General features: G+C 38.2%; 1 protein-coding gene and 1 pseudogene across 5 annotated transcripts in view; one reads left to right on the top strand and one right to left on the bottom strand.

Annotated features, from left to right (window-relative positions):
• The window catches only part of LOC101029819 (eukaryotic translation initiation factor 3 subunit F pseudogene), a 33,756-nt pseudogene extending 25,259 nt beyond the window's left edge, over positions 1-8,497 (bottom strand).
• The window catches only part of WASF3 (WASP family member 3), a 121,443-nt gene that overhangs the window by 39,968 nt on the left and 55,252 nt on the right, over positions 1-26,223 (top strand). For 2 of the 5 annotated variants that reach the window (XM_039473335.2, XM_039473334.2), the window contains exon 2: positions 11,315-11,405. The gene's annotated coding sequence lies outside the window, so the exon portion shown is untranslated. Of the gene's footprint in view, positions 1-4,676; positions 7,291-7,651; positions 7,695-8,864; positions 8,993-10,067; positions 10,176-11,314; positions 11,406-26,223 lie in introns of those variants that run through there. The other 3 variants (XM_074387916.1, XM_074387915.1, XM_074387917.1) reach the window with 3 other exon arrangements.

Genomic DNA, 26,223 nt, shown 5'->3' with positions numbered 1-26,223 from the left:
AAATAAAATAAACGTGAGTATTTCAGATATCAGAATATCTACTGTTTCGAATATCTATGTTCCTGTACCCTTTCAGTGAGTACAGGATTGGCCATTATTATCTTTATTTGTAGAAATCAAAGAGAGAGCTCAGTCAGGCATATTTGATCTATTGGCCACTGGCCACAAGGATGAGGTTTGTCATTTGGAGACAGATCAGAGCTGCCTCCATAACCTCAAAGAGTGAGGATGTGGCCTGTCATCCGCATACACTCCTTTTGCCAAGAGTGGGCTGAGTAAAGCTGCCAGATTGTGGTGATTGTACTTGTCTGCCAACAGTGCATGTTTTAGTAGTCGAGGAATAATAACTACCATTTATTAAATGCCTCTGCTATCTTGCTATGTTCTCTACCCATAAGACTTCATCCTCCCCTTCACATTTTAAGGGGAGGTATGATTAGCCTTATTTTTGTAAAAGGAGAGCTTAAGACTCAAACAGTAATAACTCTTTCAAGGTCCAGACTTCCAGGCTGGCACTCAGATCGCTGACCCCCACGCCTCCGATCTTTCTCTTTACCATGCAGCCTCTGGTCCTCAGAGAATGTTTCCTACAGGATTATATTGGATGACACTAGTTAAATGATTATTGTAACTTAATTAATTGGGAATAGAATTTGATGCTAGAAATGTTTTTGGCAATAATGAGTTACTTTCTAGTTGTCTGAACTTTTACATTTATTTCTAGGAGGTCATTTTTTCCTTGTTTTTTGTTTGTCTCATAAATTGTTGTATTCTTGTGGCATGATGGTGGGCTATTTAGTGCCCTGATTGCATTAAATATAGCATGAGTAGGTTTTGACTAGAGGCCCAGGAGCTTTGAATGTAGACATGTTGTAAAATGTTATTGCTGTGTTTCTCAGTCTTGTTTGAACACATAGGATCCCCTGTGGGTAGAGGTTTATGAATGTTCTTTGTTATACTTTATCCTCAGAGAGAGAAGAAGGAAAACTGAAGTTATTTGTTGAATTGCACATGGAATCTTTATGTCAGTTTAGTATTATAGAGGTCACTTTGAAATATAGTTTGATTTTGGAGTATTTAAAAATTGTCATGGTAATAATAAAAAAAACCTTTGGAATGCAGTATTTACATATTGCTATTTCTGTTTGATAATGTACAGATTTCTGTGTACTGTGTGCACTTACATAATGATTTTCATTATTTGTCCAAATGTAAGACTCAATATAGTTAATGAAACTAAGTGGTAATCCTGATTTGGTTATGATCTAACCTGTTGGTATCCAACAGATTGCTGACTGTGTGGAATTTTAGTTTAGGATGTTTGTCACCTGATTTTTAAGTCTGAGCTTGAAGAGGAAGGAGATAAGGGCCCATGGGGAGTTAAGAGTAACTGCTGTTGGTACCTCTGTTAAATTTGTCTTTCTCCTGAAACAGCTGTGGAAGTGCAGCACTCCAGGTATAAGCTGAAGATAAAAAAGTCAGCACTATCCTTCTTCTGGCCAGTTGTAGAAGGCTCCACAGCTTCTTGTGTTGGGGCCCATGTGGTACCTTTTGTAGGGGTTGGACTGTAGTTGATGCGAGGACAGATTAGAAAATCCGGATTGAGAGAGCAAGGTGAGGCTGGAAGTTAAAGGTGTTCCAGCACCTGAACAGGAACCAGGTGAATATTCAGGAATCAAGGTGAGTCAAATCAAGGAAGTAAAAACATGGATAACTAGTTGGTCAGTTGAGCAGATGCTCAGGAGGCAATATAAAATCAGAGACCAGGGATGTGATATAGGCATGGGAGAAAGACAGACTCTCAAACCAGTAAAGGGTGTAAGGCAACTTTAAGCACAGTTAAGAAAACCCCTTTTGGGCTGTGCATGGTGATTTACACCTATAATCTCAGCATTTGGGAGCCTGGGCAGCATAGTGAGAGACCCTGTGTCTCTCTACTAAAAATATTTATAAAAAACTTTAAAAAAGGAAAACATCTTTTATACTTATTTATGATGGCCTGTGAACAGCTTCAAGGATTTTCTGGTTGGAGACAGGATGGTGGAGCCAAAGGTAAGGGTAATGCCATGGTTTGGTTGCTGAAGTTAGGGAAAGAAAGATATTTGTCTACTAGATTATTCTTAGATGGCGTCATAAACAGTATTTTAATGCATATGTACATAATAAGGCTTCTGATGGAGCCTTATTGCGAAGACAGAATATAGGCCTGTGAAGGTAAATCCCATTGGAAAGTAGCATGTGTTGGGTTTCTTATCGGTGATACACTCCTAGTGAGTTCTGTTGGAGTTAGGAGGATGGAGTGATCTTGCTGGGTTGGTGTGGTCTTGAAACCATAGTGAAGAAGACAGAGTCAGTCATAGAAGCAGTGGAGTTTGGAATAAACCTTGGAACTTGGATGAGACAGATGTAGGTGAGTATGTCTCCCAACTTTATTGACTGATTTTGTTTTTGGATGAGTCACTCTATTAGACTGTTTCCTAATTTGCAAGATAGTTAAACTAATTCCTATCTTGCAGGTGTCAAGGTTGTAGGGGATTAAATGAGATGATTTATGTGAAAGCCCTTTGTAAATGGCACTGTGGCTTCAGATGTAAGTTGTTATTAATAAATTGCCAGTTGCAATGGGGAGCCTGTTGGATAACAGCTTTGTTTTAATTCATTCATCATATGTAAATGAGGTGGTACTCTTTGTAATCAGAGCTATTTAATGAAGGTCATGATTAGAGGGAAAGACTCAGGAGGCTGTTTTTAAGTAAGGTTGGTGTATGCCTGAGATTTCACTTATAAACCTGTAAATACACAATTAATATTGAAAATTATTGTTTAATGTGCATCTGAAGTGCTTTGCATTTTTTTGGTTGATAAAAAGAAACGTATTTGAAGAGAAAGTTACTGAGCTATAAAAAAAAAGTCCATTTAGTAGCAAAATTACACGATACTTCTCATTCTACATTCTGAAACAGGCTATTTTTAGCATCTCTTTGAATCAGGGATGAATTCTAGTTATAGGGTTCAGTAATTAAAGCAGGAAAAATATAAAGTAGTTTGGGCAAGAAAATCTTTCTACTTGAGTTGGATTTGTTTCAAGGTTTAAACTGTCATCTCAAGGACCTCCCTGGAAGCCACTGTTTTCGTAATCTTTGTGGGGTCAAGAGCAACAGGAAGTTCCAAATGATCGGCCAAGGACACAGTGTCCCACTTTTCTAGAACAAGGGAGTTTTAAAAATTCTGGAATTCTCTTATTTCCTAACTGGTAAACTTGTATCTGTGTTCTCTGCACAATCCTGGACAGAGGCGTCAGGGTCCTTTGGCCTTTCCTGTCTTTTCTGTCCTCCGGCCCGCCCTTCTGGTCAGTGCTTCCACCCTTAGGACCTCTGGCCCTCTGTCCAGCTGTCCTGCTGGCCCCTGATTTTCCTCCGGTTCTCGGGCTGCCTCTGAGTATTGCTAAAGAAAACTGCTTAATAATGCCCTTGGTACCAGTCCACATTTGTAGTTAATGATGGTAGATTATTCAGAATGTTGCTGAACAGCTTTTTTACTTGGTTCTAGTCAACAATCTTTCCTCAAGCAGGAAGCCTTATTTTATCATGAGCAAGTTATTATTATTTTATCTTTTTATGCCCATTGCAAAGAAGCTCATTAATGGTTTGGTGGAATTGAAACAACTGTTGACTCAAATTCTTGTGCTTTATGCCTGTGTGGCACTTAAAAGTGGTGGTCGCAGAGCCATCTCTGGGTCACTGTGAGGCAAGTCCAGCTTTTCTAGTTGAAGTAGGTTAGGAAGATGCTTTTTTTTTTAAGCTCAGCACTTGGGAAAAATCACTTCTTTGACAAATGTTTTTGGGTGTTGTCTGTGTGCCAAGCATTGCGCCAAGTGCTAGAATTAAAAATAAAAAGATTTGTCACAGTGAAGAATGAAGTTAGGGATCAAAGTATTAGGATCCACAGGTGGCTGCCTGGGGCCAGACTTGTCTACTGTGAACATTAAAAAACGAAGCTTAACTGTCACACGTGGGCAGAAACATCATATGATTAGATTATCAAAGTTTTTCTTTGAAAACCAATTGTATTTACTGTGGATTTCTAACCATTTTCAACCTCTAAATTCTTTGATTTTTAGTAGTTTGGTACTTTTTGTTGTGGTAATGAATAACTAGGCAAATTTAAGAGTAGGGACTAAGTTTGAACTTAAATCATCTCAGTTTTAGGTTTTTGTGTTCTCATTTGTTCATTATTTGTTTTGTTCTGAATCCACATGGATCGAGAGGTTGCCGTGAACTCCTTTCTGTGTGAAACCCTGGGATTGATACTGAGATGCAGTGAACATGCTCCCAGCTCTGGTGGGTTGTTGAGGTTGGTGGGGCAGCACCTCGTGGTGCAGTAACAGTGATTGGTGCTCTTTATTGCTTGTTAAATGAGGCAGACAGCTCTTCCCATGGGTTAGCTCCTTTAATTCTCACAGTCTGATTTTTGTAGTTTGGGAAACTTAGATTTAAATAAACTGCCCAGAGTTTTCTGTAGCTTCACAGGAGATGAACGGGTGGACACACACACACACACACACACACACACACACACACACACACACACTTTATTTTAGGAGCAACTTCTGTGTCTGGAGCTCTTTGACTGCCTCTTTTTTCTTTTTCTTTCTTTTTTTTTTTTTTTTTTTGTGTGGCGGGGACAGGATCTCACTCTGTTACTCAGGCTGGAGTGCAGTGGTGTGATCGTAGCTCACTGCAGCCTCGACCTCCCAAGCTCGAGTGATCCTCCCACCTCATCCTCCTGAGTAGCTGGGACTACAGGTGTGTGTCACCATGCCCAGCTAATTTTTTATTTTTATTTTTTTGTAGAGATAGGTTTCTCCATGTTGCTTGGGCTGGTCTAAAGCTCCTGGGCTCAAGCGATCCTCTTGCCTCAGGCTCCTAAAATGTTGAGATTACAAGTGTGAGCCACTGCCCTGCCCCTTCGACTACCTCTTGTAGCACGGTATTTAGATGGTGATAAGAATCTATCTTTATTATGACTTTGTATACTCTTTGCATCTCAAAGGACAGAAATCAGTCTCTTGGTGTCACTGTTTACTGCAGCTGAAACCAGTCTTCTCTCATAGCACTTTGCATGCTCAGTAGTCCCCCATATCCAAAGTTTTACTTACCATGCTTTCAGTTACTGGCAGTCACCTGTGGTCTGAAAATATTAAGATATTTTGTGCATACACATGTAAGAGAGACCACATTCATGTGACTTTTATTATAGTATATTGGTATAATTGTTCTGTTTTATTATGAGTTATTGTTGTTAGTCTTACCGTGCCTGATTTATAAAATAAATTATCATAGGTATGTATGTATAGGAGAATACTTAGTATATAGGGTTTAGTACTATCCAGTTTCAGGCATTCACTGAGCATCTTGGACTGTGTACTTCTCAGATGGTAGGGAGGGTTCCTGTGTCTCTCTTTTCCACTTAGCACTTTCTAGCTTGTGGTATGGTATTTTTTTGTATAACACAGCTTGACTTTTGTGTGAGTCATAGTTATACCTCTGATGCATAATAGTGGGCTAGTGTCAGAAGGCAAATTCTGAGTAGCTGGGACTACAGGTGTGCATCACCATGCCCAGCTAATTTTTTATTTTTATTTTTTGTAGAGACGGGTTTCACTGTCTAATTTAAAAAAAGATCTAATTGGCTTTTATTTGTGTTCCAGCATTGAATCATACTACAGAAGACTCACTCTATAAAATAGGATGAGTGTTCCGGTGAGCTGAGGAGAGGAGCTTGGGTTTATAGGCAGAAAAATGCTGAAGAAAGCAGAAATAAAGAATGAACAGCAGATTGGTCATTTCAAAATTACTTTCCTTTAGGGTTAAAACAGAGAGAACTTTCTTATTATCCCAGCTCAGGTAAACTGGGCCTCTTCTGATTGGTTGACATGAATCTCTTATTTTTGTTTTTAATAGAAAACTGGCTTGTTTCAGAGCAGTTTTTTTGACACAGGGTCTGGCTCTGTCACTCAGACTGCAGTGCTGTGGAGTGATCTCAGCTCACTGAAGCATCAACTTCCCAGGCTCAGGCAATTCTCCTACTTCAGCCTCTTGAATAGGTGGGACCACAGGAGTGCGCCACCATGCCTAGCTAATTTTTAAATTATTTATAGAGACAAGGTTTCCCTGTGTTGCCTAGGCTGGTCTCAAACTCCTAGACTCAAGCGATCATCATACCTAGGCCTTCCAAAGTACTGGGATTACAGGCATGAGGCAACTGTACGCAGCTGAGTTCAGTTTGATTAAGTGGCAGTTACCACAAGTGACTCCATTCTGGTTTGGTCTTGTCTGCTAGGGCCTAGTGCAGGAGCTCAGTCCAAAATAATGCTTCCCCCCTACTCCGAAACTGTGTTAAACAGTAGTAAATGTTCGAATGAATTGATCAGTGGTTGATGGGGCCCAGATTGTTGTCTGGGCTGTCAGATTCGCTGGCCAGGCACTATTAACCAGCAGGTATGGGCCACTCACGGATTTTTACAATGTCATATATCAGGGATTGGTTCCTTTTTCTTCATATTTTACAAGGCAGTTATTCTTCATGAAATGGAAGGGAAATAAAATACCATCTTATGATTCTTGTATTTAGGTCTGTGATAAGTAATTTTTGAGTGAATAAAGTACTCAAAACTGGGAGATTTTCTCATTTGCTCTCTCATAGAATAATTAATACAGTTTTATTGAAATTAAAATAGACCTAGCTAAGAGTGTGATACAGATAGGTGTTCAGTGAATGTCAGCTAACATTATTTTTAACTAACAGCAGTATCTCTTCTATTACTTGTTTTACATTTATTTGTGTTTGTTTATTCTTCCCCACCAGATACACTTTCTGGGCAAAGACCTTATTACTGGACATTATTTTTGCCTCACTTTCTATAAGAGGTTAGTTATATGTTGAATGGTATGGTGGGGCCAGCTAAAATGTGTTCATACTGGCTTTGACTTTAAAAGGTGTGGGACTGTTCTAGCAATGGGGTATTGAAACTCAGAAAGTCAACCTGAGAGTCCAAGAAAGAGGAGAAACACCAAAATTGCTATCTTGTTATGCTAGACATGCTTTTTACTAAAAAAATTATATTTGGCATTCTTACGAGGTATATTTCTCTGAAGCTAAGCTACATTTCTATAGTGTCTTGCAGTCTCATAAATAGAACATTATATGTGAATAATTGAAAACATTGATGATGTAATCTCGTCAATAGAAGTGAAAAGAAGAACATAGAATTTCAGCCTGATTTAGGAGGTAAGGCTGGGAAAAGCAGTAGGGAAATAGAGCTGTATCTCAAGCTAGCTTCTCATTTCTGGAAAGCTAGAATTTGGAGGCTTACAAGAGATGTCAAGGACCAAAATAGTAAATCCAAATACAATCAGATTAGGATAATATTGGTAGATTAACAATGAATCATTTAGATACAACCTGTTCTCAGGTTAAGTGTTTTCATATAGCAGAATTCTTTATTTCATATAGATTTTGGATGTTGTGGATAATTAATATTAAAGGACATCTTACTAGGGAAAATTTTATTACCACTGACCTTGTAAAATCCCCTATAGTAGAAAATTATGTATTTCATGAGATTAAACTCTGTCATTTCTCTCATCAGACTACAGAGGCATGTAAACTGAGTGAAGTGAGCTGTTGATGAGGTGAATGGTCTGTAATGTATTTGAAATTACCTGCACTCATGTTGACTATCATAAAGCTGCATGATCCCCTCCTCCCCGCCCCCTCTTCTTTTTGGCAAAATACTTTTTTTTTTTTTACTAAGCAGTTATTTTTCCTGGCTTGACTTTGGTCTGTGATAGTTCTCTAAATTGGGACTTCTGTGGTTTCATGATGTCATTTTTCTTTTCTTTTTTCCCTGAATGGTATAAATAATTTTTATTTAGTAGTAGTATTTTAATACTTAGGCCTAGAGACAGCAAGATTACAACATACCGAGATCATTATTTGGAACCCAAGGATAAGTACATCTGCGATGGGATTTTAGCAGGGAGAGGTCCTTAGAGATTACCCAGTTTGTTCCTCTATTCAGTGATTTGTTCATTATTCAAATATTTCAGTGTCTATATGCTTTTCTTTGCGATATTTTTCCCCAGATGTTGGTAATAACACTTTCGATACAACTATGTCCAGCCAAAAACCTTAGAAGAGTACTGTCCAACATAGTAGCCACTGACCACATGTTACTATTTAAATGAACATTAGTTAAAATGAAGTAAAATACTCAGTTCTTCACTCACATTAACTGGATTAACATTAACTGGACTCACATTAACTGGACTCACATTAACCCACATTCAAGCTGGATCCAGTGCTCCCTGTGGCTAGAGGCTGCCTTGCGGGACAGTGTCACTGTGTAGAACATTTCTATCACTGCAGGACATTTATTTGGACAGCACTGCCTCAGAGCACTCCTTGACTCCAGGGGACATCTCAGCATCCCCATCGCACTTAATCTCCTGAGACCTGTGTCTGTCAGATTTGTTCCCTTTAAAAAAATCCTCCCTTGTCTTAGTTTAGGTCTTCATCATCTGTAATCCGAATTACGGCTTAAATTCAGTGACCAGCCTTGTGAAGCTGTCCCTGCTGCTGCCCCTCCACCTGCAGCCACCTTCTCCCTTGTGCTCTGTGCATCCCCTGCATACACCTGTTAGAGTGCTGGTCCCATGGAATGCTACCTGCTTGTTTATAGGCTTTTCTTCTGGTGGACAGAGAGGTTCTTGGGAGTGCAGGATTGGGCTTCGGTTTTTCCAGGGGTAGGGACGTGCACAGTGACTGACACATAACCACATATATACATGTTTATTGAGCAGGTAGAGACATGGATGGATGGAGGCCATAGCAGGTTGCAGTTTGAGGGCAAGAGACCTTTGGATACCTGGAAACTAGACGACAGGAGGGAATTTCTGACAGGAGGAGCATAATGGATGCAAGGCCAGAGGTAGGAAGTTACAGGGCAGTTCTGCTCCTGGACAGTAGCCACAGGAGAGCACTATCAGCACCATTCACAGTGTAGCCATTGATGGACACAGAATTAGAGTGATGGTGTTACATAGAAAGAAGCATGCTTCCCTGTGCTGGCCAGTATTGCACCTCTTAGTAGAGGTGCTGTGTTTCCACTTAGCAACCTTAACCTGTGACTTCAAAGGAGTTACTGATGTGCTCTCCACTGTCAAATGTGTAGCTATGTATTCACAAAATCTAGTTAATTCTTCAAGACTTCTATGGTTCCTGACTTATGTTAGAAATGTTAGCAGTTCAGCAGCAAAGAAAAATGCATGTGCCCATGTCCAAAAGGATAGTAATATGCCCTTTATCTACAGTCTAATGCAGATACTGCTTACTTTCTTCTCTTTTTTGTAGAGACAGGGTTTTGCCATGTTGCCCAAGCTGGTCTCAAGCTCCTGGGCTCATGATCTGCCTGCCTCAGCCTCCCAAAGTGCTGGGATTACAGGTGTGAGCCACACAGCACCTGGCAAGAACAGTTACTTTCTGGCCAGACTTATCCTGATTCCTCTTTCTCCTAGCTGTGATCCTAAACAACTCACTTATGATCCTGATTTCATTTTTAAATGGAGATATTACCTGCCTTTGAGGACTAAGTTAAATGTATATGAGGTATTAGCTCTATGCTTAGACCTGAGTAAAGCATTTACTGAATATTAGCTAATAACAAAAATAATAAGTCCATAGCTTTTCACACAAATGGGAAAATTTGCAATTTTTCACAAAGGGAGACTTACCACGTGATTCTTAAACATAAATGGTCATCCAGAAAATGCAAACAATGCTGGACATTTTCCTTTTCCTTAGGCACAGTTAGCTACATATAACCATCTCTTAAGTGAAATGTATAGTGCTGCTTAATCAGAATCATCAAGTTGAATCAGCTGATCTAGTAGAGGTGAAATTCGACCTAGATAATCTAAACTCAGGGATAATTTTCTGTATTTGGAAATAAGGTGATCACTTATGCAGATTACTTAGGAAAAAACTCCCTTTTCTCTTTTACTCAGCATCAAGAACATGCTTTACGGCTGCTCCGAAGGAAGAGAAGAAAATTGTGTGCTGCTTTAGTTTTAAATAAGTAAAACAGGATGTATAAAATAGAGTATCGCTGAATGGTAATTCTATTTTTTTTTTTTTTAAAAACTGTTAAAAGGGTGGTTGCAGTCTTAACTGTGTGGGTTCTTAGAATCCACTGGCCTATGTAGAATTCATGTGGGTCCAGATAATTCCTTTTAGTAGACTCAAAGTTGCTTTTCTTCCGTAATGAAATGGTACAGTTTCTGCCTTCTCATGCCTAGACCTCCTTTCCCAAGCCTCGCTCCTCCCACCCATGTTTGACCTTCCTGAAACTGCACCCCACCCCACTTCTGCGCCACTGTGCTCTCGCTTTCTTGCTTCTACCTTATTAAAATTATCTGCATTTATTTGTTACCCTCACAAGACTGTGAGTACCTTTACGAACAGGCATTTTCTTATTCATTTTTATGTGTTCAGTGTTTAAAAGAGGGGCTGACTTCTACAAGATGCTTGTTAAAGTCTTGCTGAGTGAATAGATGCCTGTTCACTAAAATTTTCTTGTGTGTGTTCTTCCCAAGTAAATCCATAATTCTGAGTAGGAAACTATATCATGTTTCTTTTTACCTTATAGCTGTAGCACATTGGTACACAACATTGACCAGTTTGCTCTGTAGCCTTGCTATTAATGTCTAGTGTCCTGGAAACACTTTCTAGGGTATGTTTGGCAGTTATTAAATGTGTTACTGTTTTACACCTGCACCTACTATTAGAATATTTATAAAATGATCACCAAGACTTTTATTGAACTTGCATATTGTTATGGGAAAAATTGATACAAATACTCTTATTAGATACAGTTATGTGAATGATTACTGTTATTTGATTCACTCTGGAGATAGTAACAAAACCTAAAGTATGTGCGTTGTTGAGTAACTGAATTGAGTAGTTTAGTTTAATACACTTAAACTTGACTTTTTCTTTTTTTGCCCTTTGGCTATTATTTATGGTGAGTCCTTGAAGTTAATTTCAGAGGTTTTTCCTGGATAGGGGGTTGGAATTATACAGGATTTCACACACTTTATTAGTTCCTTAGTTAAACTAGTTAAAAAAGAACTAGTTCAGGGATTAGAGCTTCCTTGAAATTGTTGAAATGTGAAATTTGAATTTAAGACTTTGTTGAAGACTTGAATGCATTTTGCCTACTGCTAATTTTTTTTTCTTTTCTTTATACTTTTAGTTTTGATTGCTGTTACTACTACTGATAACTGAGCCAAAGTGGTGATGCTACTTGAGGGGAATTTCTGCAACCCATAGTCAACGAGTATATGGTAAGAATGTGTGCCTTTTACCCTTAAAGCCATTTAATTTCTGTATAATTATAGTTTAGAAATTTAATTAAAAATAGAATAGCATAAAATATTTTAATATTTTTGAATGTTAATTTAATATTAATATGCTTTAATAAATATTAACAGCAGATAATATTTTAGTGCTTTCGATCCTAATCAATAGTTTGTGACTTTGAAAGAGAAAAAAATAACTTGATATATTCATTTCCATATTAATTTTTTTGTGTGAAAAATATGATTATGTAGTTTATGGCTTATTAAGCAGAGATCTCAGTTTTCCTCCCTATGTTTTTGCCCATTTACTTTTTCTTTCCTGGAGTTAACCAATTCTTTGCTATCTTAATCTTGCTAATAATGAAGGGGTGTGAGAAGTCAAGATTTAAAAACTTAAACCTAGTCAGTTTTACTATAATTTACCCTGAACTGAGGTGGTGGTGATTGTAATAGTGGCTAAAATGAGGTTTTTAAATTATTTATGGATTTCAGTGAGCTGTCTTGCTCTAATTTTAAGGGGTAATTGAGGAGTAATGAGACATAGCAGACTAGCAGGCCAAGTCATTTATTTGAGCTTCACTTTCTTCATGTGCAAAATACTATCATCTGTCTTGCCTGATTTATAAAATAGTAAAAATCAAATGAGATGATGAATATGGAATTTTCCTTCTCTTTCTTTTTTCTTTTGGAAGGATAGGGAGAGATTAACAAGTCTTTTGGTTTTAAGATGGTATTGAAAGAGAACATAAGGTCTAAGAAAGGATATTATACCAGAAGCTGGAAGACCTGATCTCTAATCCTAGTGCATCTTGACCTTGGGCATATCATTACATATTAATTTACCATAGGAAAATTGAACTTGATTTCCATACTTCCACTTTACAGGTAGTATTTTCAGGAATATATCTGTGTTCTCTGACCACAATTTAATTAAGCTAGAAATCAGTATCACATACCCAAGAAATTCCAAAATATTTTGAAATTAATGATCACATTCTGAAAACCCATGGATTAAAGAGGAGCTTACTAGGGAAAATACCTTGAATCAAATGAAAATGAAAGCATAACATACCAAAATGTATGAAATGCACCTAAAGCACTACGTTAAGGGGAAATTTATAGTGTTAAATGCTTGTATTAGAAAATAAAAGTTAAATAGCTTTTGGGCCTTTCCTGTATGTCATGATGGATTACAGGCTGATTGTAGTTCTGATAAATGGCTTCTTTCTCTTCCTATCCAATTAATGTGAAGAGGGGAAATAGTTAATTTTTTTTTGTCAGATAAGCATTTATTTTTTAACACTAATACTGTCTAGCATTTGTGTTCCACTTTACAGTTTTTGGAGGGTGTCATCTCACCACAGTCTTTTGAGATAACCAGGCAGATATTACTGCTTTCATATTTAAAATAAGGACTTGAGGCTTATCAGATCTCAGCTCTTGAAGAACTAGGGGCATCTGCTTGCCACACCATCTGCCTGTTTGGCTGCCGTGCTACATTTCCAGGTCACTTGAAGAAGTGCTATCTGTGTTTAGACTGTCGTAGGTGACACACTCTGATTAGCTTGGGAGGCAGATTCTCTTTGATGAGGGAATTCTCTAGGAGGAGTACTTTTTTGGGATATTTCCATTGCTGTTTGTATTATGACCATCAGCGGTAGCCTTTTATTAAGTACTGTTTTGGAGCTCTGCCTGTCTAGTTGCTAAATGTGTCTTTCCTATCTCATTTCTTTTATCATGATATTTAATCCTGTGTGTGGCTAACAGTTGACTTATTTTTACTTGACCTTCATGTTAGAATATACATATTAAATAAATGTTCAGTGATCTACTTTGTCATACTGTTGTTATCTGTCTACACAGATTCATTTCTAAACAGCTTTATTGAAGAATAATAAATTTATTATACGGTAATAAATATGGTAAACTATGCTTATTTAAAATGTATAATTTGATAAATTATTTAAAGTATGTATACACTCATGAAACCATCACTGTAGTTGAACTGGTGACCATTGTTTTCTCATGGCCCTTGGTCATTTCTCTTATATCTCTCTCCTACCCTCACATAACCATTGGTCTGCTTTCTGTCTCTATAGATTAGTTTATATTTCCTAGAGTGTTATGTAATTGGAATAATACAGTATGTAGCCTTTTTGTCTGGCTTTCATTCAGCATAATTATTCATTCAGCATAGAGATTCAGCTCTCTTGTTGCGTGTATCAGTAGTTCATTCCATGTTATCGTTCAATAGTATCTCACTCTATGGATGTAGTGCAGTTTATTTATCCATTCACCTGCTAATGGACAGTTGTATTGTTTTTAGTTTTTGGCTGTTACAAATCTGCATGAACATTCATATACAAGTCTTTATGTGGGCCTATGCTTTTTTTGTGTGTGGGGGGTAAATATCTAGGAGTAGAATGGCTGGATCATGTGATAAGTGTATGCTTAACTTTTTAAGAAGCTTGCAACCCGTTTTCCAAAAATTATTTTAATTGTCTTGAGCAGTGGATGATAGTTGCAGTTTATCTACATTCTCACTAGCACTCTGTGTGGACAATCTTTTTAAGTTTAGCCATTCTCATCAGTGTGCAGTCATATCTCCTGCAGTTTGAATTTGCCTCTCTTTAATGACTAATGCTGTTGAGCATCTTTCATGTGCTTGCTTGCCATCTGCATGACTTCTTCAGTGAAGTGTCTGTTCAAATCTTGTGCCCATTTTAAGAAATTGGATACTTTATTATAGAGTTTCAAGAGTTCTTTATATATTCTGTATCAGACCTTTATCAGATATATGATTTGTACTTTTATTAGCATTTTTTTCCTTTTTACTCCAGAATGAAATTTTCAGGAGCGATATGGGATTATTTTTTGTTCTTATTTTTCACACTTTCCCCAACCCCTATAAAAGTCTTTGTCATCTTCTTCCTTTTTTTCCATTTTCTGTCAGGGCACTTAGTTTTTATTCTCTTTTTGGGGGGCTGTACATGAGTTAATACATGTGAGGTGGTCCCCCCTCCCCTTCAGGAGAGAAGATTCTTAATTAGTGAATATGTTTGCATGGCTGCGATGGTCAACTCTCTATTTCTAGAGGCTGGAGATCTTCCATTCCAGTTGTTTTCAGTATTGACTTGGCGTCCCTGGGGCATAGTCAAAAGCCTTTCCTGAAGTACTTCAACGTCAGAAGCCAGAACAGGGCCAGATTCAGGTTCAGTGATGAAAATGCTGGAAACACATCCCCTGATTATTACATGTTCGTTTCTAATTTGATTGTATTGTGCTTACTGTGTGATTGCAATTTTCTGTGCGATTGCAATTAACTTTTGTGTGTGACCTAATTCATAGTTTTGTTTCTTAAAACTTTTCCATATGTTTTAAAAATAGGCATTCTCTCATTTATGTATAACATTTAAAAATAACTATCAATTAACACTTGTTAATTGTATTATTTTTCAAATCTTGTTTTTTGTTGGTTTCTGAGAAAAGTATGTTGGGTCTTCTGCAAAAGGGTAATAAAAGTTCATAATTGTCATTTTTAATTTTTTTAAACCAGTTAAATATATGTGTCTTCCCCTCCATCTGTTTTTGTTGCCTTTACCTTGAGTTTCTATTGTGTCTTAGAGTCTGACACTCCCCTTTGTAGTTTTCATTTGCCTGGTGCCATATTTTTAATCTCTTCATTTTCTCACTCCTGGTAATTTCATTTTAGATATATTCTTGAATATTTATCTTAAAAAGCCCGAATGACTCAGTTTGTGTGTTGCTTTGTTCAGTGGAGACCGTTTGGTGAGTGGTAAGGAAATGGACTGAGTCCAGGTTGCCTGGGGTTGAATTCAGGCACTGCATAAACTGGCTGTGTGGTGTCGGTTAAGTTTACTTAACTCTTGGTGCCTGTTTCTTCCCTATACAATGGAAATATTAATAGTTTTCTATCTCATTTTATAAGAAATAAATGAGTTAATATATGTAAAATTCTTAACAGTGCTTGGCACATTCTGTAAATGGTTTGGCTGTGTCCCCACCCAAAATCTCATCTTGAGTCATAATCCCCATAATCCCTATAATCCCCAAGTGTCAAGGGAGATACCTAGTGGAGGTAATTGAATCATGGGGGCGGTCTCTCCTATGATGTTCTTGTGATAGTGAGTTCTCATGAGATCTGATGATTTTATAAGTGTTTGGTAGTTCCTCCTAGATTATTCTCCCTCCTGCTGCCTTGTGAAGAAGGTGCCATGCTTCCCCTTTGCCTTCCACCATGATTGTAAGTTTCCTGAGGTCTACCCAGCCATGTGGAACTGTGAGTCAGTTAAACCTCTTTCATTTCTAAATTACCCGGTCTCAGTATCTTTATAGCAGTGTGAAAATGGACTAATACAGTCTTAGCCATTAATAGGTGAATTCGCCCATTAACACTTATTATGATTATTTGGAAGGCCATAATCACTATTAGTGCCTTTTTTTTTTTTGTTAAAAAAATTAATCCTTTCTGTCCATTGATGACTTTATTATAATTTTTTCCTGTAATGGTTCTTTATTGATATATCCAGTATTTACCAGTTGTTTGTACTAAGTCATATTGTTTATGCAAATAATACCTGAATGTATACATCTTTTAAAAACTTGAAACACATTTGCAATTAAAGTACCTTTTGAGTCTCACCTCTGTGCCTCCCCCCTTAGAGTAATTCGTTTTCTTCTCTCTCTGACACACACACACACACACACACACACACACACACACACACTCACTCTCTCTCTCTCTCTCTCTCTCTCTCTCTCATTTTCTTTCTCTGCCCCTCTCTCCTTCTCCCTGTCTCTCTCATATACATGTAGGACTGACTACATAGTACTTTTTACTAAATGAAATACTGTAATTCTGAACCTTGTGTTTTTCAGTCATTGCTGTGTTTTAGAGGTCACTCTGTAGATATTTATCTTGTTTCTTTTAACAGATGCCTTTCCTCTATTTGTAGTCATTTCCAGTTTATCACTATGTGCTTCTGTGAACATTCTCGTACGTGAATTATTATGCACAAGTGAGAAAGTTTCTCCAAATGAGAGATGGAAATGCTAGGGTCAATAGTATGCATATTTCTAGTTTTATTAAATATAATTATTTTGAAGCACAATTTGATGGTTGACTACCATTTGTATTTCTCTGATGTAAATTGCCTGGATCTTTTCATTATGATTCTCCAACCACACATCTGATGGCCACAGTCCTTCCTGTCATATTTTTGGCTTGTAGTTTCTTCCTTTAATCTCATCTTGTTGCCTTTCAACTTTGGAGGTTATTATTTGTAGTCCTTGTAGTATTGCACATATTTTAAATGTACGTCATTTTCATCATTTCTATGGATTTGAAACAAAGGAGAAGCCTAGTCTAGGTACTCTGTTTATTAGATTCTACTTCTTTAATCCTCCATTTCAAATTATATAACTTTTGAAAGGATTTCCTATAAATGAGCTAAGGTTAAGCACATATGCACATGCCATATACAACCTGCTTATAAGTGTCTCATTTTAGTGGAGAAATATGCTTAGCATATGCTGCAGCCTTAAATGGAAAGTAGATTACATTTAATCCCAAATCAAGGAAATGGAGATTGCCTTCCTTGTCTGGAATACCACCTTAAACTGTCATTTTCCTTAGTTTACCCACAGCAGCATTTCTGTAAGTCTCCCTGGAGGCTGGGTATATATTCTAGTCTTACGCGCACAACTTCTTGGCAGACATCAAATGGAATTTGACTTACCAGATGTTATACTGAATCATGGTCTGCAGAGATCTGGATGGAATACATTCTTGGCCGGGGAAGTGGGATGGATACAAATATCTGAGTCAATACAATGGTTAACCAAAGGTCAGTCATGTTATAAAAAGTCATGTATGTCAGAAATACAAAACAGAGTAAGATAGGGGTCTGAAGCTTATGCATGCAGTCAGCAACAAGACAGTGTCAGGAGTTGAAGGACCAGACAAAACCATCTGTTTAATAAGAAAATATTCAATATAAAAGGAACCTTGGAAATGGAAACCACCTCCTTTTTGGTCAAAGCTGAGTCTTCACGACAAATGTTCAGGTGCTTAGAGCATTAAGAATGGGGAGGGACCTGCTGGGATAGAGGGAAGGAGAATGAAAAGAAACATCATATTAGAAGTCAAGGATTACTTTCCACTCCTTGGCTGCCTTTTTATCCTGGTAGACACAGAAATGAAGTAGCCTTGGCTTACTGGAATATTTCTAAATGGGACTTGCAGGAAGCATTTACCCTGGGGGTGTGGTGGGCAGAGCAACAGTGGAAGTGAGACACTGAGATTCTAGTGTCTACTCCAGGATGCAGGAGATTTTGGGTCTCCTTGTCTTAATCTTGGACTGTAAAATAAAGTTAGGCCAGATCTCCAAGGTTCCATTGATCTTAAAAATTTTTTTATTAAGTAGCTGACTTTATTCACCTTGTCAAAACAGGGAAGGTAAAATAGTTCCTGGTCAAAGCACCTTGGAGGTTCCTGGGTTAGTAATGTGCATCAGAATAGATTTTTATGCACAATAAAGGACTATAAAACAGATGCAGGCTCAACTATTAAACGTATTCTTCAGTCCCACATGTTCCGAGTATCTAGTTAAATGGACACCATGTCTTAAAGGGACTTAGAAATAAAATATGGGTATATTTTACAAATATTTTATTTCTAATGGGAGTTTATTTTTATTTATTTTTATTTTTATTTTTTTAAGACAGAGTTTCGCTCTTGTTACCCAGGCTGGAGTGCAATGGCGTGATCTCGACTCACTGCAACCTCTGCCTCCCGGGTTCAGGCAATTCTCCTGTCTCAGCCTCCTGAGTAGCTGGTATTACAGGCACGCACCACCATGCCCAGCTAACTTTTTGTATTTTTAGTAGAGACGGGGTTTCACCATGTTGACCAGGATGGTCTCGATCTCTTGACCTCGTAATCCACCCGCCTCGGCCTCCCAAAGTGCTGGGATTACAGGCTTGAGCCACCGCGCCCGGCTCTAATGGGAGTTTAATAATTTATTTAACTTTAAAAAATCTGAACTAAAATGAACATAACACAGAGCATAAAAATTTATTGAAGTATAGACATGTAGAGGGTGGTGAGTTATAGAAAAGCAGCTTTTTAGAGCGCCCCCTTTACCCTCTCCATGCCTAGGAGAAAAGGACAGGGGAGGCCAAAGGCTTGATCTTCACAGGCTCCCATGCCACTTCTGTATCCCCACCCATGGTAGATTGTTGTTCTTCACTTTTACTCATTTCGAAGTTTCTTCCCACAACAGAGAAACTGCAACACAGGAGCTAATGGTGAAACCCTGGTGGAGAGAAATCTCGTCTTAGACTTCTAATCCTTGTCTTTTCAGTTAGAACCATATTAGCTTCTACCTGAAGAATCTTTAGATGCCATTTTGTGGCTCTTAAAAGACAAACTATATCCCAGAATGTCCATAAAAATAGGTACTTGACAAAGGTTTTTCGTTACATTATTCCATAGACACAAATTTGCCTTTTTCTCGGGGACTTATCTAGTTGTTGAGCTGTATAGCAAAAGCCAAGTGAGGGTTTAAAATGGTGGAATGCTGCTTTTAAGCCTTGACCGAGAGCTTCACTCTTTGATCCTCCAGCGTTTGTTGGGTAGCTTCCAGGTGCCGGGCAGGATGCTGCAGGGTTTGTGATGTCGTGTCATCTCCGCGTTCCCCACTGAGAATGGAGTCTTTCTAGTTGTGTTTTAATTTCCAGGAATGAGAAATACCTTTAATGTAGTGCTTGTCACACTGTGTTGTAACTTTATTTATATGTCTGTCTCTGCCACTAAAACATTAGCATCTTGAAGAAGGGGGTTTGCTTTGTTTCTGTTTGTTCAGTTTTTGCATTTCTGCTAGCTAAAGCACAATGAAAACACACTGAATGTTTGGAGAGTAGGTGAATCTGATATGGTAGTTTCTGAAAGCCAGCTGAATGTCTAACTGAAAGAAAACAAAGGATGCCAGAGCTGGAGGGAACCCAAGAGAGCAAGTCTGTTTTGCAAGAGAAGAAACTGAGGCCCACCCTGATGAAGAAACTTGCAGAGTTGTGTAGTGCTAGTGGCAGAACTTGGACCAGAACCTCAGTTCCCCAGTTCCTAGCCCAGTGCTGCTTCACTTACCTTTCTATCTCCCATTCTGTGGAAACATACAGACCACATTTCAAAGAGCAAAATGTATTCATCCCAGTAAAATGCTGTTGATTAAATTTTATGTGGTCTTTCTTCCTTCTCTCCCCCAAATCACAACTTGTAATAAAGTTTTAAAAAGAGGCGGTAAGGCAGTGTAGCTCTAGAAGGCAGTGTGCCAAGTGAGGAATTTCTTTGGCGGTGGGAATGTTCTGTTAGTATCTTCTGGGAGATGTCAATAGGTACTTGACTCTAAGCAGTGTGCTGTAAAGCGGAGGCAGGCAGACGTAGCCCTTGTTCTCCAAAATGAAAAGGGCACACTGAGGGGAAAGGTCAGGAGTAGGGCTTGGGCCAGGATTGTGTCACTCTGTGGGCCCTGGCTACTTTTGCTTGGATCACTTTCATTCTGAGGGCAAAACTCATACATACAAGTAAACATGGTTAAAATGCCAAACACCTGCAGTATACACACATGTAGTTTTGTGTGTATAAGATAGTCTGTACCACATGTTTTAGTGCTGTCAGGCACTGTGCTGTAATTGCCCTGGCATGTGACAATCGGAGCAAAGGTTACCAGCATAGAAGGACTGGAAGAGAGAATCATTAACACTGTCATGTTCTGCAATCTGTGGATGTTCTGAAAGCTCCCAGGTTAATCTTTAATGGCTGCATAGTGGAGAAAAAAATCCACACAAAAATCGGTTGAATTAATTTTGTACAGTCAACTAGTTCTAACTACCAGTAATATAGTTTTAAAATATATAATGACTTTAGGCAGTGAACGCATGACTCTACATCCCACGAATCCTTCCTGCAGTGGAGAATGATCACACTTGTGGGTTTCAATTTAATTTATATGCCCCATTGCAGTATATTCTATGCATGAAAGCTATTATCCATGCTAATAGTAGTGGTGGTGTTCTTTTCTTTCCAAAATAGTCTGCTCACTTTGGGGTCTACACACACAGATTCTTAAGAGTGTACTCATATGTTCACTCATCAAGAATATCAGTTTATTTAGCTGGGTGTGGTGGTGGGTGTCTGTAATCCCAGCTACTCTGGAAGCTGAGGCTGGAGAATCGCTTAAACCTGGGAGGCAGAGGTTGCAGTGAGCCAAGATTACACCACTGCACTGCAGCCTGGGAGACAAAGTGAGACTCCATCTTAAAAAAAAAAAAATCTGTTTACTGTTTCTTTCTTGTGAAAATACTTACCAGTTAAACGTCTTAACAAAAGAAGTTTATATGTTAGCCTTGTTCTTACTATGAAGGTGGAGTTTCTCTTCTAATTAGGATGTAAGAGAACATTGCTTCTATTTTAAGAAAGAAAAAAGGCCAGATGATCTACAAAGCAATAACTTTTCTTAAATCCCAAAGAGTGATAAGCCCTTCTGAGAGTAGACAGGACACTTGAACTGTTTCACATTTAGCAGAGCACAGGGGGAACAAGTGACCACCATAGAAGTGCATAAGAAAAATTCAGCAAAAATTGCAATACATTCTTAAGGTTGAATATGGGCCAGTGCATCAGTTTAGAATAACCAGGTACTCCATATACAAGGGGAAGGTTACACTTATTCATATGCTGTTTTCTACAGCCCTCCACTGGGTACTCTTAAGAAAGCTTATGAGCAAGCCTAGAGACTAGACAGAACCTCTTTTGATTGTGCTGTCCTGCAGGAGGTAATCTTAGTTGCCACTGAGAGACCGGCATGATGTAACACCTGCTTCCCCACAACCTTCTCTCCTATGACAAAGCTTCTGGGAGGGCAAAAAAAACCCTCTAGCATGCAGGACTCAGCAAAGATCCACTTCTGGCAGAGGTCTAGGAAACCCTCTTTCCTGCCCTGTGACCAGCAGTATCCTCTGCTTCGGGGACAAAGGGTAATAGCAAAAGCAGGACAGCCTGTTAGGCTCATGATCTTTCACTGATGCAAAGCAAAGTTCTATATCTGCGGCATGAGGGACAGGAACTCTTTCACACCCAAGATGGACAAGTATCAGGCAGTTTAGTTGCCTTGGAGAAGAGAGGCACAGATACTGAGAAGGCCCCACTCTGAGGTCTAGGTATACAGATCATTCCTAAAGTTTAGGCTGGGCTAGGGAGAGCAAGGAGCCTAGCACCTAGTAACATAGCAATAGCAGTCATTTTTGGAGAGCAAGAATATAAAGAGGAATTTGTGTCACCTTTGTGACATAAATGTGAAGGAACTACAAGGTAGGCCAGGAACACTGAAAAAAAAATCTAGCACACTAGGCACAAGACAGCAGCCCATGGCTAGGGGATTTTGATGCTATGGTGTATCAGGTAACAACAGTAGCTGTCTCCATCAAACACTGAGTAGGTCAACTCAATCCACCTTAGTAATGGCTTGCTAGAAGAACATGCAAATTCATTTCTGGACAAGAAATAGTGTTTACTTAGTCTGTACTACCTTACAAATGATATCTAGCATTCAGCACAAAATTATGAGACAAAAAGGCAAGAAAGAATGATCTGTTGTAAATCAAGAGATAAAGCAATCAGCAATCAATGGAAAAAGACTCAGAGTTAAGTTAGGTATGAGAACTTAAAAATAACTGTGATGAATATATTGAAGAATGTATTGAGCAAAGTGGACCATACACATGGACTTACAGAAAATATCAACAGAGATAAGGAAACAAGTTTTTAAGAGTTAAATGGAAACAATTAGAAATGTAAACACAAATTGGGTTTATTGGCAAACTGGATGCAGCTGAGAAATTAATCAATTAAAGCTAAATCAACAGAATACAAAAAGGAACAGTGAAATGAAGAGACAATGAAAAAGAAAAGGGAAGTGGGGAAAGGGAGGGATGACAAAACTGAGCATCTAAGAACTATGGAACAGTGTCAGTAGTCTAACACACAAGTAATTGGAAACCCAGAAGGAAAAGAGAAGATATTGTCTAGAAAAAATACTAGAAGGCATAGTTGCTGAGAATTATTCAAAATTAATGAAAGACAGGAAATAATAAGGCAAATAGATCCAAGAATCTCAGAGAATCCCAGGCAGTATTTTTTTTTTTTAATAACCCTCCAAGTTCTAGAAACACTGGAATCAAGTTCCTGAAATACCCAAGATAAAGGGGAAAGTCTTGGAGGCAGCCATGGTTTAAAGAAAATGAAACATTATAAACAGAGGAACAGGTATAAGAATTAACAGCAGACTTCTTGTCAGAGACTATGAAAGTCATTAAGACAGTGAAATAACATTTTTAAAGTACCAAAAGAAAAAGAAAGGTCAAACTCTGTCAGTGCATAATTCTATACCCAGCAAAAATATCTTTTTAAATTAAAAGCAAAACAGAATTTTTCAGACAAAAGCTAAGGGAATTTATTGCCACAGCTCTGCACTGTAAGAAATGAAAGGAAATTCTTAGGTAGAAGGGGCATCAGATTGCAGTTAGAATCTAAACAGAGAAATGAAGAAACCCTGAAATGATAAAAGAAGAAACAAGAGAATAAATATGGTTTTTTTCCCTTAGTTTTACTTATGTTAAATGGTAATTGTCCAAAGCCAAAACAATAGTAATGTGGGGTTTATAACATAAAAGGTAAAGTATCTGACAACATTGGACAAAGCATGGAAGAAGAAAATAGAAATATACTGTTTGTATTAGGGGTCTCCAGAGAAATAGAACATATAGGTTATATAGATATATGAGGAAATTTATCATGGAATTTGACTCACAGAATTATGGAGGCTGGGAGGTCCCACAATCGGCTATCTACAAAGGGGACCCAGGAAAGCCAGTGGTGTAATTCTTGTGCCTAGCTGATCATGTAACTCCCAGTCCATTGCCAAAGAACTGAGGACCTGGGATTGGGATGGTGATGCAGGTGTAAGCCCTGGGGTCTGAAGGCCTGAGAACCAGGAGCTCCAATGTCTGAGGGCAGGAGAAGATGGATGTCAAAGCTTAGAAGAGGAGAGAGAAAATTCATGCTTCCATTTTTTGTTGTTGTTGTTCTGTTCAGGTTCTCAATGGATTGGGCAATACTCACTCACATTGGTAAGGGTGGATCCTTACTCAGTCCACTAATTCTAGTGCTCATTTCTTTTGGAAGCACCCTTTCACAGACTCACCCAGAGATAATGTTTCAGCAGCTCTGGGCATCTCCTAGCCCAGTCAGGTTGACAGATAAAATGAACCATCACATTATTCTAAAGTTACAGTGTTCTCACCCTATGCATAAAGTAATTTAGTATTTTGAAGGTAGATGTGATAAGCTAAAAATGTATATAGTAAGCTCTAGAGCAACTACTATGAAAAGCGTTAAAAAAATAAAAACCAGTTATGGAGATGAAAAGACATCATAAAAAATAACTGAAAGAAGGAAGAAAAGAGCTTTTGGACCAAAGAAGAGATGGGACAAATAGAAAACCACTAGCAGGATGTGTTAAAGAAAAAAATTATTTAATGAGACTTGTTAAAGCATGGTAAAGAAGCCTTTTATTCAGGACCATTGCAGAAAGTAGAGGAGCCACTGCAACAGCATCTTGCAGTAGGGGACAGAGATTGGGTTCAACACCGAATACAGCATGGGCAAGTGGGGACTTGCAGCCAAGGATCAGTGAGAGGGTCAGTGGATAGAAAATTATAAGAGGAGGACATCAGGGGTTAGGAGAATTCTGGCTAACACCTAAGAGGATTCTTGCTGAAGATAGCCAGGGTGATCACATGTCATCTGGGGGATGGTGGACAGTTAGGAGCCTGATGAGATATTGAGGATAGACAGATTTTGAGGACAGCAGGGGATGCTCTTGCTAAACACATTTAGCAGGGGCTTTTGCTAGAAACTGAATTTTACAAATAAAATACACAGATGGGCCTAGCAGAAGGTTCAGAAGCCTGACTAAAGTTTGGCCAAGTAAAGAATCTTTGTCAGATGGAAGGTTTAAATTCAGCCACATCAACAATTACATTGAATGTAAATTATCTAAACACCCTAGGTAAAAGTCAGAGATTGTAAAATTGGATAAAAAGGCAAGACAGCCATATGCTGTCTAAAATAAATTCGCTTTAAATACATGGACACAGAAAGGTTAAAATTAGAAGGAAAAAACTTGTAAACACTAATCAAAATAAGGAATGACTTATATCAAAGTAGACTTTGGAACAAGGATTATTATTAGGGGTAAATGGGACATCACATAATGATAATGGGATCATTTCACCAAGAAGACAATAATCTTAAATATGTGGCTACATTCAACAACAGACTTTTAAAATACACAAACCAAAAACTCAGGGGAGAAGTTGACAAATATACAATTATTGTTGAAGATTCAACAGCTCCTCTCTGAGGACAGTAGGAAGTAAAATTAGCTACCCAAGTTGCTATAAACACATTCAAATGTAGATAGAGTATAACCAAGAATGTAGAAAGCACATTGATATGATTTTGAAATTCTTTAATCATTTGACTTTAATTGGAAGAGTACTGATTGGAGAAGTTCAATGCCAGTATTCAGAAATTAAATTGTACAACATGTAAAACTAGAGGAGAAATTTAGGTTTAGATTAATTGTACGAGAAATAAAATTAGAGGGCAAAAGTTAGTAAGATACTTTTTTAGTGTCTTATTTTGGTAATGATAATTAATTAAAATTATGTTACTGTCAACATAGTACACTTTAAAAATTTTATTTTCGTGTGAGCCTTTCCACAACCTGTAAGGCAGGCAAGGAAGATGTAATTAGTATTGCTGCACAGGGACTCATGGAGTTATTTTCATAGGGTAATAACGGAAATCAGAGTGGAGTGTACATTCACTCATTGCTCTGCATGCGACACTGCCTACCCCATTTCCTGAAACTAGTATCTTCAGTATCTGTCTGGTTTTCTTTTTTCGTTTTTCACTTATACCTAGTCAGAGTTTATATGTGTCCCTATTTAAGAATACATTTGAGGATACATTGTGGTGGCCTGGGGGGACATGAAATGTGGTAGGTGTTCCAGTAATGAAGGGATGACTAAAACCAAGGCTAAGAATTCTTAAGAAAATCCTCACAAATGACAGTAGGAAATAAAATTAGCTACCCAAGTTGCTATAAACACATACACATGTTGGATAGAGTATAACCAAGTGTGTGTGTATGCATGTGTATGTGTGTGTGGGTATCTATATATATATTTAAAATACATATGTATTTTAAAACATTGCCGTACTTGAACAAATCAGAAATCTTCCCTAGGTGTTAGGAGCTGAGAGAGTCGGAGGGAGGATACATAGAGCTAGAGGCTAGGGTTTAATGCCACCCACACATGGAAGTGTGTTTTGGGCCAACCTGATGTAATGAGCTAGAACTGAGACCTCAGAATAAATGCTGGGATGTTCAAAGGGTTGTCAAATCCTGTGAAAGTTGGGTAGAAAAACTGTGTTCATCAGTTCTGAGAAACAGCTTGCCATCTGCCTGGGGCTCCAAATAGTAAGAAAACAAACAATTGCGTTAGGGAGAAATTAGAACCCCAGTCTTGTGCCAGGGGCATAGCAGAAGAAAACATAATATTGTTCTACAAGGAAACTTTTCCAAAGTAAGGTGTAGAGGACAACATCCCAGCCCTACCGTGAGAAAGAGTTTGCAGTAAGAGATTAAACACGCTA

Source organism: Saimiri boliviensis, chromosome 16 (assembly GCF_048565385.1).
Source record: "Saimiri boliviensis isolate mSaiBol1 chromosome 16, mSaiBol1.pri, whole genome shotgun sequence".
In the NCBI taxonomy this organism is placed as follows: domain Eukaryota; kingdom Metazoa; phylum Chordata; class Mammalia; order Primates; family Cebidae; genus Saimiri; species Saimiri boliviensis.
This window is presented reverse-complemented; position numbering and strand designations above follow the sequence as displayed.